General features: G+C 38.4%; 1 long non-coding RNA gene across 4 annotated transcripts in view; it reads right to left on the reverse strand.

Annotated features, from left to right (window-relative positions):
• The window catches only part of LOC119624872 (uncharacterized), a 592,746-nt gene that overhangs the window by 195,520 nt on the left and 382,951 nt on the right, over window positions 1-14,275 (reverse strand). For all 4 annotated transcript variants that reach the window (XR_005240998.2, XR_012093745.1, XR_012093746.1 and 1 more), the window contains exons 3-4: window positions 7,555-7,687; window positions 3,974-4,032 (exon numbers count right to left, since the gene is read on the reverse strand). This is a non-coding gene — a long non-coding RNA (uncharacterized lncRNA). The remainder of the gene's footprint in view (window positions 1-3,973; window positions 4,033-7,554; window positions 7,688-14,275) is intronic.

A 14,275-nucleotide genomic window follows, 5' to 3' on the forward strand; every position in this document is an offset into this window, starting at 1 on the left:
CTTGGTTCTAGTTATGTTTTGTTTGTTTTGGATTTTTTTCTTCTTGAATGCTTATTCACTGGCCCAGCTGTATTTATGCCCAGATTAACCAGAGACATTGCCAGCTGTGATTTGCAGATGTGCTCCAGCTCCACAATGCCAGAAAAATTCAATTATGCCTACTAAGGTCATCGCTATAAATCACAACCGCACTGACATTTTATGGTGAATAGTGGCAGTCGAAATACTTAGCCAGCAGCAGATTGTAACTGCTTATATTGCGATGGCCAAAATAACCATGTGTGAAACCATTATATTAGTTATATTTACAGCCAAATCAAACCAGGCAGTGGTCCAAGCAATGGGTTGGCAATCAGCCCGATTCAAGCTGAGCAAGGGTGATTTCATGCTGCAAAATGTGAACAAAAGCGTGAGCCACTACAGCATGTATTGAGAGTTCAAATGGAATAGAACCTCTCAGACAGAGTAGACATTTGAACAAATAAGCTGGCTCCCAAATATTTACCTCAATTTGCAAGTGTGTGTTAGGTACAAGACAGGATTCTCAGATGGACTGCCTCCCTATGGGACAGTCTTAGAGAGATATTTTCAATATAGTATGTCCTTAGAATATTAGTATCCATAAAGTACTTCATAACTTTTATTTTAGGCCATGATCGAGTATGAGGGAAAGGATTTACCTTGTTACCTTAAAAAAACTAAGCAAACAAGCAAAATATATGAAATAATGGTTTTCAGACATTTGGAAAGAAGCTATGCAAGAAATGAGATAACAGAAACAGATGAGAGGAGGCTTATATATTTCCAATTTACTAGCTGGAGAGAGTTTTTACATTGTTTTGCAGGAAAGGGAAATCCAAGTAGTGCCTGGCAGTCTCCCTGAGGTGACCAGAGGAAGTTGAGAACTTGTACGTTCCAAGGTGGCTTTGACTTATAGAGACAACAACCAGGCATGAAATTGCTTCACAGATAAGAGAGGTCTGCACAGATAGAGTGCTCTGGGGATATGCAGAAAGTGCCTTTGGAGACTTTGATTGACTATTACTCAGTGCATATATGTGAGGAAACTAACTAGGACTAGAAAAGGAATCAACAGCAAGGATTCAAAGGAACAACCCCTGGGATTCCCACAGAGCCTGGAAGAGTTAATACTCCTACCTGCTAAAGTTGAATGAACATTATAATACAAAGGAGCATCAGCTAGAGTACTCTAAGTATCACCTGAGCACTGGGGCAGAATTAGCCTTTGACTAAAGTCCTCTGATACCACCTTAAAATCAAGCCTTGAAAGGATCAATTTCCAAGTAACTTAATTGTGCCCCAGAACAAAGATCTAGAATATTTAAAGGTACACAAAACTAGCAAACAAGGTAACTTGTACAATTTCAGGCAGCCAATAAAAATTACCAAGCAGGCAAAGAAGCAGGAAAATATGATCCATCATGAGAAGAAAAATCAATCAGTAAAACAGATTCTTGAAACATGCTAAAAATAGCAGACAACATTGAAATATCTCTTATAACCATATTGCAGATAATCAGAAAGGTAGAATAAATATGAGGATATTAAACAGAGACATGGGAGGTATAAAAAGGCCCAGTGTAAACTTCTAGAGATGAAAAAAAAATGTCTGAAATGAAGACTGAGATGAATAGCAGATAAACAATGGAGGAAAAATGTTAATAAATACACAATTAAAACTGCATGTGAATGTTCACTGCAGCACTACTCACAATAATAAAGACATGGAATCTACCTAAAAGCCCATCAATGACAGATTGGATAAAGAAAATGTGGTTGATATACACCATGGGATACTATGCAGCCATAAAAAAGAATGAGATCATGTCTTTTGTGGGAACATGGGTGGAGCTGGAGGCTGTTATCCATAGCAAACTAACTGAGGAACGGAAAACCAAATACTGCATGTTTTCACTTATAAGTGTGACCTAAATGATAAGAACACATGGACACAAAGAAGGAAACAACAGACACTGGGGTCTACTTGAGTGGAGACGGTAGTAGGAGGGAGAAGAGCAGGAAGATAACTGGGCTTACTACATGGGTAGTGGGCTACTAGTATGTACTGGGCTTACTACATGGGTGATGAAATAGTATGTGCAAAAAACATACATGACACGTGTTTACTTCTGTAACAAACCTTCACTTGTACCCTCAAACCTAAAATAAAAGAAAAAATAAACTGCTCGAAATTAAATAGACAAAAATGACTTTAAAAATATAGTAAAGCAATGTGAACTGTGGCCAGCTTTAAGATGACTAATATGTATGTAATTGAAATCTCTGACATGGGAATGATTACCACAAAAAGTATTGGAAGAAATGCCAATTTTTCTTCTAAATTGGATGAAAACTACAAACCCAGAGATACAGGAAACCCAGTATACACTCTGAGCACAATAAAACTACTCCAAGGTACATCCTAAGAAAATTATTAAAACCAATCATCAATGGGAGCCTTAAAAACACAGAGAATACAGACATTTGAAGCAGAAAAACAAAACACACAAACAAAAAACAGAAAAAAAATGACTATAGATTTCTTGTTGGAAAAAAATGTAAACCTGACAGTAGTGGGGCAATATTTTTAAAGACCTCCAAAAGTTTTGACTTACAGCTCTATTTCCGGTTGTGTTAGTCCATTTCCATGCTGCTAATAAAGACATACCCGAGACTGGGCAGTATACAAAAGAAAGAGGTTTAATGGACTTACAATTCCATGTGGCTGGGAAGCCCTCACAATCGTGGTGGAAGGCAAGGAGGAGCAAGTCATGTCTTACATGGATGGCGGCAGACAAAGAGAGCTTGGGCAGGGAAACTTCCATTTTTAAAACCATCAGATGGGTTCCTCTCATGACATGTGGGAAGTGTGGGAGTTACAATTCAAGATGAGATTTGCGGGGGATACAGCCAAACCATATCACCAGTGAAAATACCTTTTAAAACTAATGGTGAAATAAAGACTTTGCGAGACATATGAAAGCAGAAAGCGTTCATTATCAATAAACCTCAAGTATATGAAATGTTAAAGTCCCTTAAAGGGAAGAAGAGTGATATCAGATGAAAATCTGGATTTACACAAAGATGAAGAAAACTAGCATATATTAAAAACATAGGTAAAGATAAAACATTCTTTTTAATTTTATGATAATTTACTACTTAAATAAAAATAATAAATTGTGGGTTATAAAGAGAAACAAATCATTCTATTAAAAAGACACTTGCATTTATATGTTGAAAACAGCACTATTCATAATAGCAAAGACATAGAATCAACCAAGATGACCAATAATGGACTGGATAAAGAAAATGTAGTACATATACACCACAAAATACTACACAGCCATTAAAATGAGCTCATGTCCTTTACAACAACATGGATGCAGCTGGAGGCCATTATCCTAAGTGCACTAATGTGGGACCAGAAAACCAAATACTGCATGTTCTCACTTATAACTGGGCACTATATATACATATATACATATATATACATATATATACAAATATATATATACGTGTGTGTGTGTGTGTGTGTATTTATTTGAGACAGAGTCTTGCTCTATCACCCAGGCTATAGTGCAGTGGCATGACCTTGACTCACTGCAACCTCTGCCTCCCAGATTCAAGTGATTCTCCTGCCTCAGTCTTCTGAGTTGCTGGGATTACAGGCATGTGTCACCAAACACAGCTAATTTTTGTATTTTTAGTAGAGCTGGGGCTTCTCCATGTTCCCCTGGCTGATACTGAACTCCTGACTTCACGTGATCCACCTGCCTCAGCCTCCCACAGTGCTGGGATTACAGGCGTGATCCACGGCACCCAGCCAGCGCGTTACATATTGAATACACAGGGAAGCAAAGATAAGAACAATAGAACTGGAGACTACTTGAGAGGGGAGGGTGAGAAAGGGACATGGGTTGGAAAGCTTCATACTGGGTACTATGATCACTACCTTGGTGATGGGATCATTTGCACACGAAGTCTCAGTGACACACAATTTACCCCCTGGACCTAAAATAAAAGTAGAAAAAAAAAATCATGGGCTATAGAAAATGTAGAAGTAAAATGCATATCAAATACAGCACAAAAGTCTATTTAAAAGAGGAAAATTTAAACAAACTGTCTTAAGTTTCTTTTACTATATAGAAAGTTATATAATATTACTGGAACACAGACAAGTTTATTGATTAAACCCTAAAGCAACCATTATAAGAACAAAACTCTTCACCTGGTAAGCCAAGAAAGGAGAGAAGGTAAGACCATAAAATACACTCAATTATTCTAACAGAAAGCAAAAAGAGGAAAAAGGGACCAAAAAACAGATTAGAAAAATATAAAACTAAGAGCAAAATGTTATAAATTTAATCAATAATCACATTAAACGTAAATCATTTAAATCTGCCAATTATAGGGCAGAGATGGTCATATTGAACAAAAAGTCAAGACCCAACAATGTGCTACCTATAAGTCATACTCTAAAGAAAATGACACAAATAGGTTGAAAGGAAGTAAAAAGATATTCTAATGTAAGTTTGGTTCAACAGCTGAAAAACAATTCAACATATTTTACCATATTAACAAACTAAGAAAGAAAAAATGATAATTTCAATCAATGTTAACAAAACAAAATGTTCACAGCAGATTCTTTTGTAATAGAAAAAAACTGGGAGAATCCCATTCATTTGAATGTATAATCAAACTGTAACATATCTGTGTAATAGAATATTACTTAATGTATTAGGATTCTCTAGAGAGGCAGAAAACATAATATATGTATTTATGAGAATATTTATTATAGGAATTGATTCACATGATTATGGAGACTGAGAAGTCCCACAATCTGCCATCTGCAAGCCGGACGAAAAAGTAATTATATAGGTAAATGTAAAAACAGTATAGTGTATTTTTTTGTGTTTTTAACTCTTTCTTTTGTTTCAATTAAAAGAGAATTACATAAAAGCAGTAATTACACAATATATAAACATATAGCTTTTGTGACTAACAACACAAAGGCAGAAAGGGGGACAGAGCTATAATGGAGGAAAGATTTTGCATACTATTGAAATCATGATGGTATTAATCCAAATTAGATTATTATAAACTAAATTATTAATTGTAATCCTCAAGAAAATCACTAAGAAAATAACCCAAAATACATAATAAAATAACATTGGCATTAAAAGGTGCAACAATGGAATTAAGTTAAATAGTACACAACAATGAAATTAAAAGAAAACTATTTAACATAAGTTCGTAATTGAAGAATAGAGGGAAAAAATAAGACATACAAAATACAAACAGCAAAATGACAGACATAAATCGTATCACTTCAGTAATACATTAAGTGTAAATTGATTAAATACTCTAATCCAAACGTAGAGATTGGTAGAATGAATAAAGAAAAAACAATTCTATTTCTAATGTATGTAAAAAGGAAAAAATGCTTAAGAATAAATGTAACAAAAGAAGTGCACAACTTGTGTATTGATAAATGCTCCAACACAGATGAACCTTGAAAATGTTATGCTAAGTGAAAGAAGCCAGACACAGAAGGCCAGATATTATATGATTTCACTTACAGGAAATGTTCAAAATAGGCAAATCCCTAAAGACAGAAAGTAGATTAGTAATTTCTAGGGAGTGGTAGGAAGGGAAGGATTGAGGATTAACAGCCAATGGGCATCAGGCTTCATTTGGAGGTAAGTAAAATATTGCAGAATTAGATAGTCATATGGTTTTACATTGTACAACTCTGTGAATATACTAAAAACCATTGAAATGTACACTTTAAAAGGATGAATTTCACGGTATGCAAAGCAAACAAATTAATTATTAATTAAAAATAATCAGCTATTTTAAAGTAGATTTATAGGGGAATAGTGAAAATATAGAGATCAAGTGTTGTACAGAGTTGGAAAGGCTGTTTCTGGATTCCCAATAGTAAGATTCCAAATTGAAAAAGGTCTTAAGCATAAGAAGCTCAATATGATTCTCAGCTAATAACTCCCTCTGAGACAAAGACCAGTTAAAAGAGTTACTCCCTTACCAAATCGCATGTTTCGGGTAGCTAACAAGCGGTTTCCACTAAGGTGAGAGAAAATAAGAAAGCATGGGAAAGAGAAAAAGGCATTGGGGTAAAGGAGAAATAAGGCAGGACTAAGAATTGTATTTAGGAAAAAAAAGATCTGACTGTGATTATTGATAAATAAAAGTAAATGGAAACATTTAGATTAGAAACCGCCAAGTTTTGGAGAATCTTTTATTGCAGAAGAATCCCAAGTCAAGTCTAATAATCTTGTGATTATTTGCTAGGCTTTAAAACTGCCATGGTAGATCCAAACTAGCATGGGCAGGAACACCAGCTTCAAGTATGAATAAAGAAGAAATTTGTAATGGGTGGAGCCAGGAGCGCCAGGAAAGTTTACACTGTAGTTATCCTATACAATCTTCATTATTTTATATTTGAGTGTTTTGGAGCAGAAGTGTATAGGGTAACTTATCTCTAGTTTTACAGGTTGCTGGACCAAAAGGAACACATCTGTGCATAGTAGAATGACTGTACATCACCTATAGATCCTGGTCATGGAGTGCATTGAATGGATGGGACTTAAAATGTTTACCTTGATAGAAAGTCTGTTCTGTTTCTTGGAGAAAGAATGTGGCAATAAAAGTCAGTGATTGCTATGTTCATCCAAGCCAATTTTCGTTTCCTCCTAAGTTAGACTACATTTCCAGATCTTCCTTACAGTTAGGTGTGGCCAAATAATCCATGGAATGTGGGCAGGCATGATAAGTGCTTTCCATATGCTTTCTAAAAAACTCCTCATTGTTCTCCACTCTTTTTTTTTTTTTTTTTTTTTTCATCATCTGCCCACTAGAGGGAGAGATCAAGGACCTACAGGAAGGGAGAGCAATAAGACGGAAAGAGCCTGGGTCTGTGAGTCACCACATGGAGGAGGGTAGATCAGAAGATCTCCCAGACTAGGGGGGACCTCATCAGGTTGCTGCATGAGAAAGAAATTTTATTGTGTTAAGTGACTGACATTTGGGGTTCTTTGTGATAACAGATGGTATTGCCTTAACTAACACAGTTTTATAGGTTAATAAATTTAGAAAATGCTAGTCTTACAAAGAAAAACTGATTTGCATCAGCCTTTGATTTGCTGCTGGGTATGATAACGTTTTCACAACAAAGAGGTCATAGAAAGTATTTTCCTAGCTATATGATCACAAGACCCATTTTTCACTTAGCCTCCAGAATGACCACGAAATTTCTCCTCAAGAGAGAAAGGGGAAATTGACTGGGTTCAAATTTTTAGAAAATACACACATTTAGAAAATAGAAGGAAATAAAGTACTGAAAAAATAAAGAAAAGAAACAGAGAGGAAGAAGAAGTACGAGTGTTAGTACAAAGGTTCTCTAGTGGGAGAGTTTTAAAGGGAAGCAAACATTACCTAACAATGCCAAATGTTAACAGAGGTCAAGACCGATGGGAGGTCACTCAGACCCTGTGAGTGAATAGAAATACCTACCTGCATTTCAGGTTTAATTCAGAACCCAGAGCATACGACGACAATGAACTCTAGATAAGATTTTGCCTGAACTAACAGCTGGCTCCTTTGAACTTGGACATCTCTTAATTTCTTCACATCTTGTTTCTAATATCTGTAAGAACAGAGACAAGTCCTTAAACTCTCTGAGCTTCAGTTTCCCCATCCATGAAACAGAGAAAATATTAATATTCTGCTTCCTGACTTCATAAAAAAAGCTTGCAAGAGATCTTTGAAAGCTATTTAATCCACACCTGCCATTCTTACCCACAGCATGTACACAGGCTCACCTTGGTGCACAGGCACACACACACACAGCCTACATTCCATAAATTGTAACACATATTATAACATTTTTCTTTTTATCAGAAACAGCCAAGCATTTCTCATCTTTAACAGATTAAAGAAGTTTTTATTGGTTACAATGTCATTTCTGAAGCTTGAAATTAACATCAGCCCACTGTCAGTTTAATCCCTTTCCATTTGTCAGATGTTCAATACCATTCCAGTTTCAAAGGGAAGTGAAAATAAAACTAGCTGAACGTGTGTGGCCCTATTGTGCATGGTTATTGAAACACTGAGACCACATCGGGCTGACAAGCAGCTGCCTCGGCTGTTGCTAAGATTATTGGAGCAGCTTATAGATTGCTTGTAAGCATCTCTCCAACATGCATGCTCATCTGGGATTTAACTTCTTAAAAAATTTCTGGGAATATATTGAAGTAGAGCTGGGGATGGGGAAAGTGGTGGTTTGGAAAATGAAGAAACAAACACTCGACTGTGATTAGAGATTTGTTTTCAAGTCAAAAGTATAGGACACTCAAGCCAATTTTAACAAAATAAACATCTGCTCTTTAAGGAATCCAGGGAAAAAGTTGCCATTAAATTTTACTCCTGCTGCCCTGGTTTCTCAGGCATTGCTATATCCTTGTAGTAGAGATATTTTGTTGGCTCAAATTCCTACCCTCTGTAGTTAAAACAAAGGTATTCTCTATAACTTAGCCAAACTGCGGATGCCCTTTGTCTTCTGTGATGATTTCCACAAGGAATTAAAAATATCTGAGGTTCCTCTAAGGTCAGACTGGACTGAAGTTGCATTAGGAACCAGAATGGTGATCAATATTTGTCTGGAATCTGGATCCAGAAATTTGTCTGTTTCCTTCTTATAATAAAGAGGTGCTAAATGTTTTACCCATGTTATCTCCAGATTATCAAAAAGCCCTCTGTGGCTGGTAATATTGCTCCAATTTTACAAACACGATTCATATTATTTTACAATTTGTCCATATTTATATAGCTAGTAAGTAGCTAAGCTGAGATCTGAATGTATTTCATCTGATTCTGAGTGACCCTAGACACTCTGCCACTTGCTCCAAGATGACATATGCGTATCCATTTTCCATATGAACATATGTTTTTTTTTTTTTTTTTTTTTGAGACAGAGTCTTGCTCTGTCGCCAGGGCTGGAGTGCAGTGGCCGGGTCTCAGCTCACTGCAAGCTCCGCCTCCCAGGTTTACGCCATTCTCCTGCCTCAGCCTCCCGTGTAGCTGGGACTACAGGCGCCCGCCACCTCGCCCAGCTAGTTTTTTGTACTTTTTAGTAGAGACGGGGTTTCACCGTGTTAGCCAGGATGGTCTCGATCTCCTGACCTCGTGATCCACCCGTCTCGGCCTCCCAAAGTGCTGGGATTACAGGCTTGAGCCACCGCGCCCGGCATGAACATATGTTAAATGAAGATAAAGGCTCTGACTTATCTCATGTTACTTACAATTATTTAAAAAATATTGTTTACTGTCCAGAAATAAGACACATCGCTTCAAGACCATTCACTAGAAATGTAGAACCAGAAAAATATGTTATTAACCTCTTTCACACACAAAAAAGCGTTCTCTCCAAAGATTTCTCAATACTACTTGCTTCCATGGGACAGTAACTCATCCCAAAAAGCTACTCTACATTGTGACAATAAATGTTTTTGAACTTGATAAACAGATCTGGAAAATACAACCTATTAAGAACAACTACATTATTGGTTTACAAATCTTTCAGTTGCAGGGCATCTAACAAAGAAAAAGTCGACGATTCTGTTTTCTGATTTTAAAAAAGAAGAAAATTCATAAATAGGCCAAGTAAATTTGACCATGAAGCAACAGCTCCTCCTACAGCATCTGAGAATGTAGCATTTCAAAGATTTCTTGTTAGGTTCGTTTCTAGAAAATTAACCAGGCAAAAATGAGGTGCTCTGTTTTCCTGGTCTACTTTCATGCCTCTATCCCAGTTCAAATATGTTGATTCTTCTTCCCCTATTCCCAGGAATCTCCTCGTTTTATCAGAAACTCTGTCAGGACTGGATTTTAAGCTCACTCACACTAAGTGGAAGGAAGGTGGCTTTTAAAAGCCTAATGACAAGGTAAGGGGATTGAGGCCAGGAGTTCAACAAATGCCTGGACAACACGGAGAGATCCTGTCTCTACAAAAAATAAACTTAGCCCTGCATAGTGGCACTCACCTGTAGCCCCAGCTACTTAGGAGGCTGAAGTGGGAGGATCACTTGAGGCCAGGAGTTGGAGGCTACAGTGAGCTATGATCATGCCACTGCACTTTTGCCTGGGCAACAAAGCGAGACCCTGTCTTTAAACAAACAAAAAACTTACACGAATCTGCATAAGTGAAAAGCTAGCCTCAGGTATTAGTGAAAGGGATCTGATCCCTCCACCCCATCCCTGCATAAGAGAGGCTTGGGAATTCTAACTCAACTGATTCTGCCCAACTACTTGGAAATCCCAGACCAGACACTTCAAATGTTGGCCGTTTTGTCTGCTACCTATTCATTTCTAGACTTAATTTCCAGAGTGGCCACAAGATGGCACTACTCTCCAACCGTTACCATACTGCACCAGGCAGGACCCCAGGGAGCATGGACACACAGTAGGCGAAAACCAAACCTTGGAAAAACATAAGGAGCATTCCCTCACATCCCCATCCCCTTCCACCACCATCCTTTTTGTGTGTGTGTGTGTGTGTGTGTGTGTGTGTGTGTGTGTGTGTGTGTGGCCAAAGATATATTAAGTCAGCAAACTCTGCTTTTAAAGGAAGCTACAGATGTAAGTAAAATTAAATACCCGAATTACGAGCAACTTCATCCTAAACTTCAGTCAATATTTAGGCATAGATCCTTTAATACATGGCAACAGAAACTATCACTACTTTAAAAATAATAATACTGCAAGCCATTTTTAAAAAGCTTTCATTCTTTCGGTTTTATTGTATCAAAAATGATGAAAAAATAATAAAGCTTTTTCTCTTAAAAAATATCTCCATGCTTGTGATGTTTTTACTTATTTGTTTTTTCTTACAGGGCTGAAGCGATTGGCAGAATTTCTGCTATGGATTTGTAGCTGATCTCAATCACTGATGCAGAGCACACACACTCAGTACGCACACACAAACAATTCTCACATGTGCACAGAGATGCAGAGATGCACACGTGAGCACATGTGCATGTGCATGACTACTCTTTCAGTAACATCAATTGTAACACGCTGTGCTCCGTTTCCCGTGGCAGGGCCTGATGAAGGCCTCCGTCTAACCCCTCTCTCCTGAAACTGCTCGCAGGCAAAGCTTCCGTCTTCATCAAAGCCTCCGTCTTCATCAAAGCCATGCTCATGCTGCTTTCTTAGCTGTCTCCCACCCTCTTTAGCACATGAGGTTAAAGTTACCAGGCCAATACTTCGAACATCACTGGTAAATGTCACAAGGAAACTTGTTTCTCATACACACGGTTCAGAAAATCATGTAACTCCAGCAAAAAACGCAGTTTCCCCAGAAAAAAAGCCTTCTCATGTGTGGAAAACAAATGATAGAAAGGAACGCACGTTGCATAGCTATGAACTTACTCTAGACAGCCCACATTTTCTATCTTTCAAAAGACAGTTGGCCAAAGTGATGTCGTTTGAAAGAAATATGTGTTTTTGTTTAGTTTTGTTTAATCTCCCTCCCACGCCCAAATCTGCATCTTCTCTCCTCCTCCCCTTACACACCTCAGCCTTCTTCATCTGATCTGTGTCTCCAGCAAGCAGACAGGCTCCAGCTGTGCATGAAGCGTGAGCTCCCCCTACCGACAGCTGGGAAGAAAGACAGGCTCTCTCAAACCCAGTCTGAGATTTTTCTCCTAAGCTTAAGTCCAAGTTGTGCAAAACTGCTTAAACGTGCACACTCACACACACACACACACGCACACACGCACACATGTAAACAAAGTGATACTTGAAACCTTGTGTATTTGGAGGAAGCATTTGGTTTAATTTGCTGCAAAAGTATTTTCACCAGTGGATCGATAATGCAAATATATGCTATGGTAAGATCAGCTTTCTATTCAGCTGTGCTGGGGTCTTGTTGGGTGGGTTTTTAAAAGCGTTGAAAGACTATCCTGCAACCTAGTTATCTCTGCTGGTTCTGATAAGGTGCATGAAATTTCCTAATCCATTCCCTAACCAGGCAGTAAGCATTTCCTTTTTCTTGTGTCTGCTGTACTGGACTTCGGAGATTAAAGAATAGGTCCCAGGCAGGGACACAGGAGGCAATTTGTGAGTGGCTGGCACCTGAACGGAACCACACACTACAGTAGGTCAAAAATTGGATTTTTTTTTCTCTTGTTCTATATTGAGCTGACTCTGAGATGGTTACTCTCCCTTTTTTTTTCTTTAATCTTACTATGAACCGATGGTTTTGTCCAAATTCTTACAATTTGCAAGACATTGTTTGGAATGACTCCAGCATTCTCTTATGGTTTGGCACATTCATTTGACAAACGCTTATGTGCTCTGATACTGTTCTTAGATTCTCAGTTATAAAGATAAAGAAAACACAGTTGCCACCCTCAAGAATCAAAGCCTCGGTCAGGAAACAAGCAAAGAATAGAGGATAGTGTGTAGCTTGTGTTCCACTTCTCCGAACATGGGGATTTTAAAGGCATTTCAGAACAACTTAAAACACACAAAGGTGCCACGCTGACTTTACCCAGAGTAGCAAGGTTTTAGGGAAAGCCTGAGCATGCCTCAAACGATTACAGCCCACAGCAGCATTGGGTAAAGAGAACATCAGCTGGACTGATGCACCAAAAGGCCAGGGAAATAAGGCTGCACAGGTAAGGGCCTTGTAGCTGGAGCTGATGGCAGAATGCCTGGCTACCAGCAATGGATGTCAGCGTAGCATCCAACAGACAGGTGGGCCAGTGGCTTCTTAGGGACACCAATCTAGATGCTAGGAATCAAAAAAGGACTTGGGACTTCTCACCGGAGCCACAGATGAGCTAGAGGCAGTCTCAGCCCTGGAGCCCACGGATCTTCTTTGCTGATTTACACATACCCAGGTGATGGCTTCAAAAGGTGGAAGCGGAATGAGAAGCCCTGAAAGACTGAAACTGTTCTGTTAGGGACGTTCAACCTTAGATTGAATATATATAATCTCTCTATATGTTTCATGTGTGGAAAAGAAATTATAGAAATGAATGCATGTTGCATAGCTATAGACTCACCCTAGACAGCACATATTTTCTCCCTCTCTCTCTCCGTCTCCTGAGAGATTCCTGGCAACCTAGGATGCCTCAAAAAGGACTTGGGACTTTTTGATTCCTGGCATCCTAGGTTGGTGTCCCTAAAGAGCCACTGGCCCACCTGTCTGTTGAATCTTACACTCCTGAGAAGGAGAGTGGTGTGATGGGCTGGCTTGCTTTGCTAGTGAAGGCCAATTGCGTGATCTCCTCCCAGTTGCACATTCAGTATAATCACGCTGGCAACTTGAAATTGACCATAGTGAGAATATTTACATCATAGAAATCGAAAAGTGCTGCAAACTAGGAGTTCCCTGTCCCAGAAAGCTGATTGTGAAACATTGACCAGCACACCACTAAATTTATATACGTATGTATGTGTGTATACACATATACATTATGTACACATATACACATAGATATACATATATGGTATATGTGTATATTGAGAGAGTATATTAAACTAAGAGAGAGACTAAGTTACTTTTATTAAACATCTTTCCTATGTCTCAGTCTCCAAACACACACACACACACACACACACACACAAAATCATCAGGAATGAGAATTTTGAAGCAAGATAAGACCTGTTATTTAAAAGGAAAAGTTACAGTTCTTGCACATCTGAGCCGTGAAGAGTAAATTTCAACCCTATGCTTAATAAGGAGAAATCTCTCCTTTGGGTCATTATTGGAAATGTCAGCTGCTCCTGTCTCTGTCATCATACAGTTGACAGAGCAGATGCTTTGGATTCAAGTAAATTTGCACTGGACTTTCAGCTCAACCACTGACTCTGTGATCCTGGGTAAGTTATTCGACCTCTGAGTTTCCATTTCCTCATCTGCAAAACTTGGAGACAAAATATCCCTACTTAGTATAGTAGTTCAGAAGAGTAGAGAGATGCAAAGTGCCTGTCAACATTCGGCTTAATATACAATGACTACTGATAAAGGAAAATTAACCCAGTTAATTAGAACAGATACTTTCTCTCATTGATCTACTGATCGACTGGAGAGAACCCACTGGGAATGGGTGAGGGGGAATCACCCTCTGCAACGAAAGTAAATCATTGCTTATGAGTCTGCAGGTGATTCGGTGGCAAAGGGTGGTCGCCTAGAGAACGTGGGAAAGGGAGACTCACTGCGGAGGTG

Source organism: Chlorocebus sabaeus, chromosome 8 (assembly GCF_047675955.1).
Source record: "Chlorocebus sabaeus isolate Y175 chromosome 8, mChlSab1.0.hap1, whole genome shotgun sequence".
In the NCBI taxonomy this organism is placed as follows: Eukaryota; Metazoa; Chordata; class Mammalia; order Primates; family Cercopithecidae; genus Chlorocebus; species Chlorocebus sabaeus.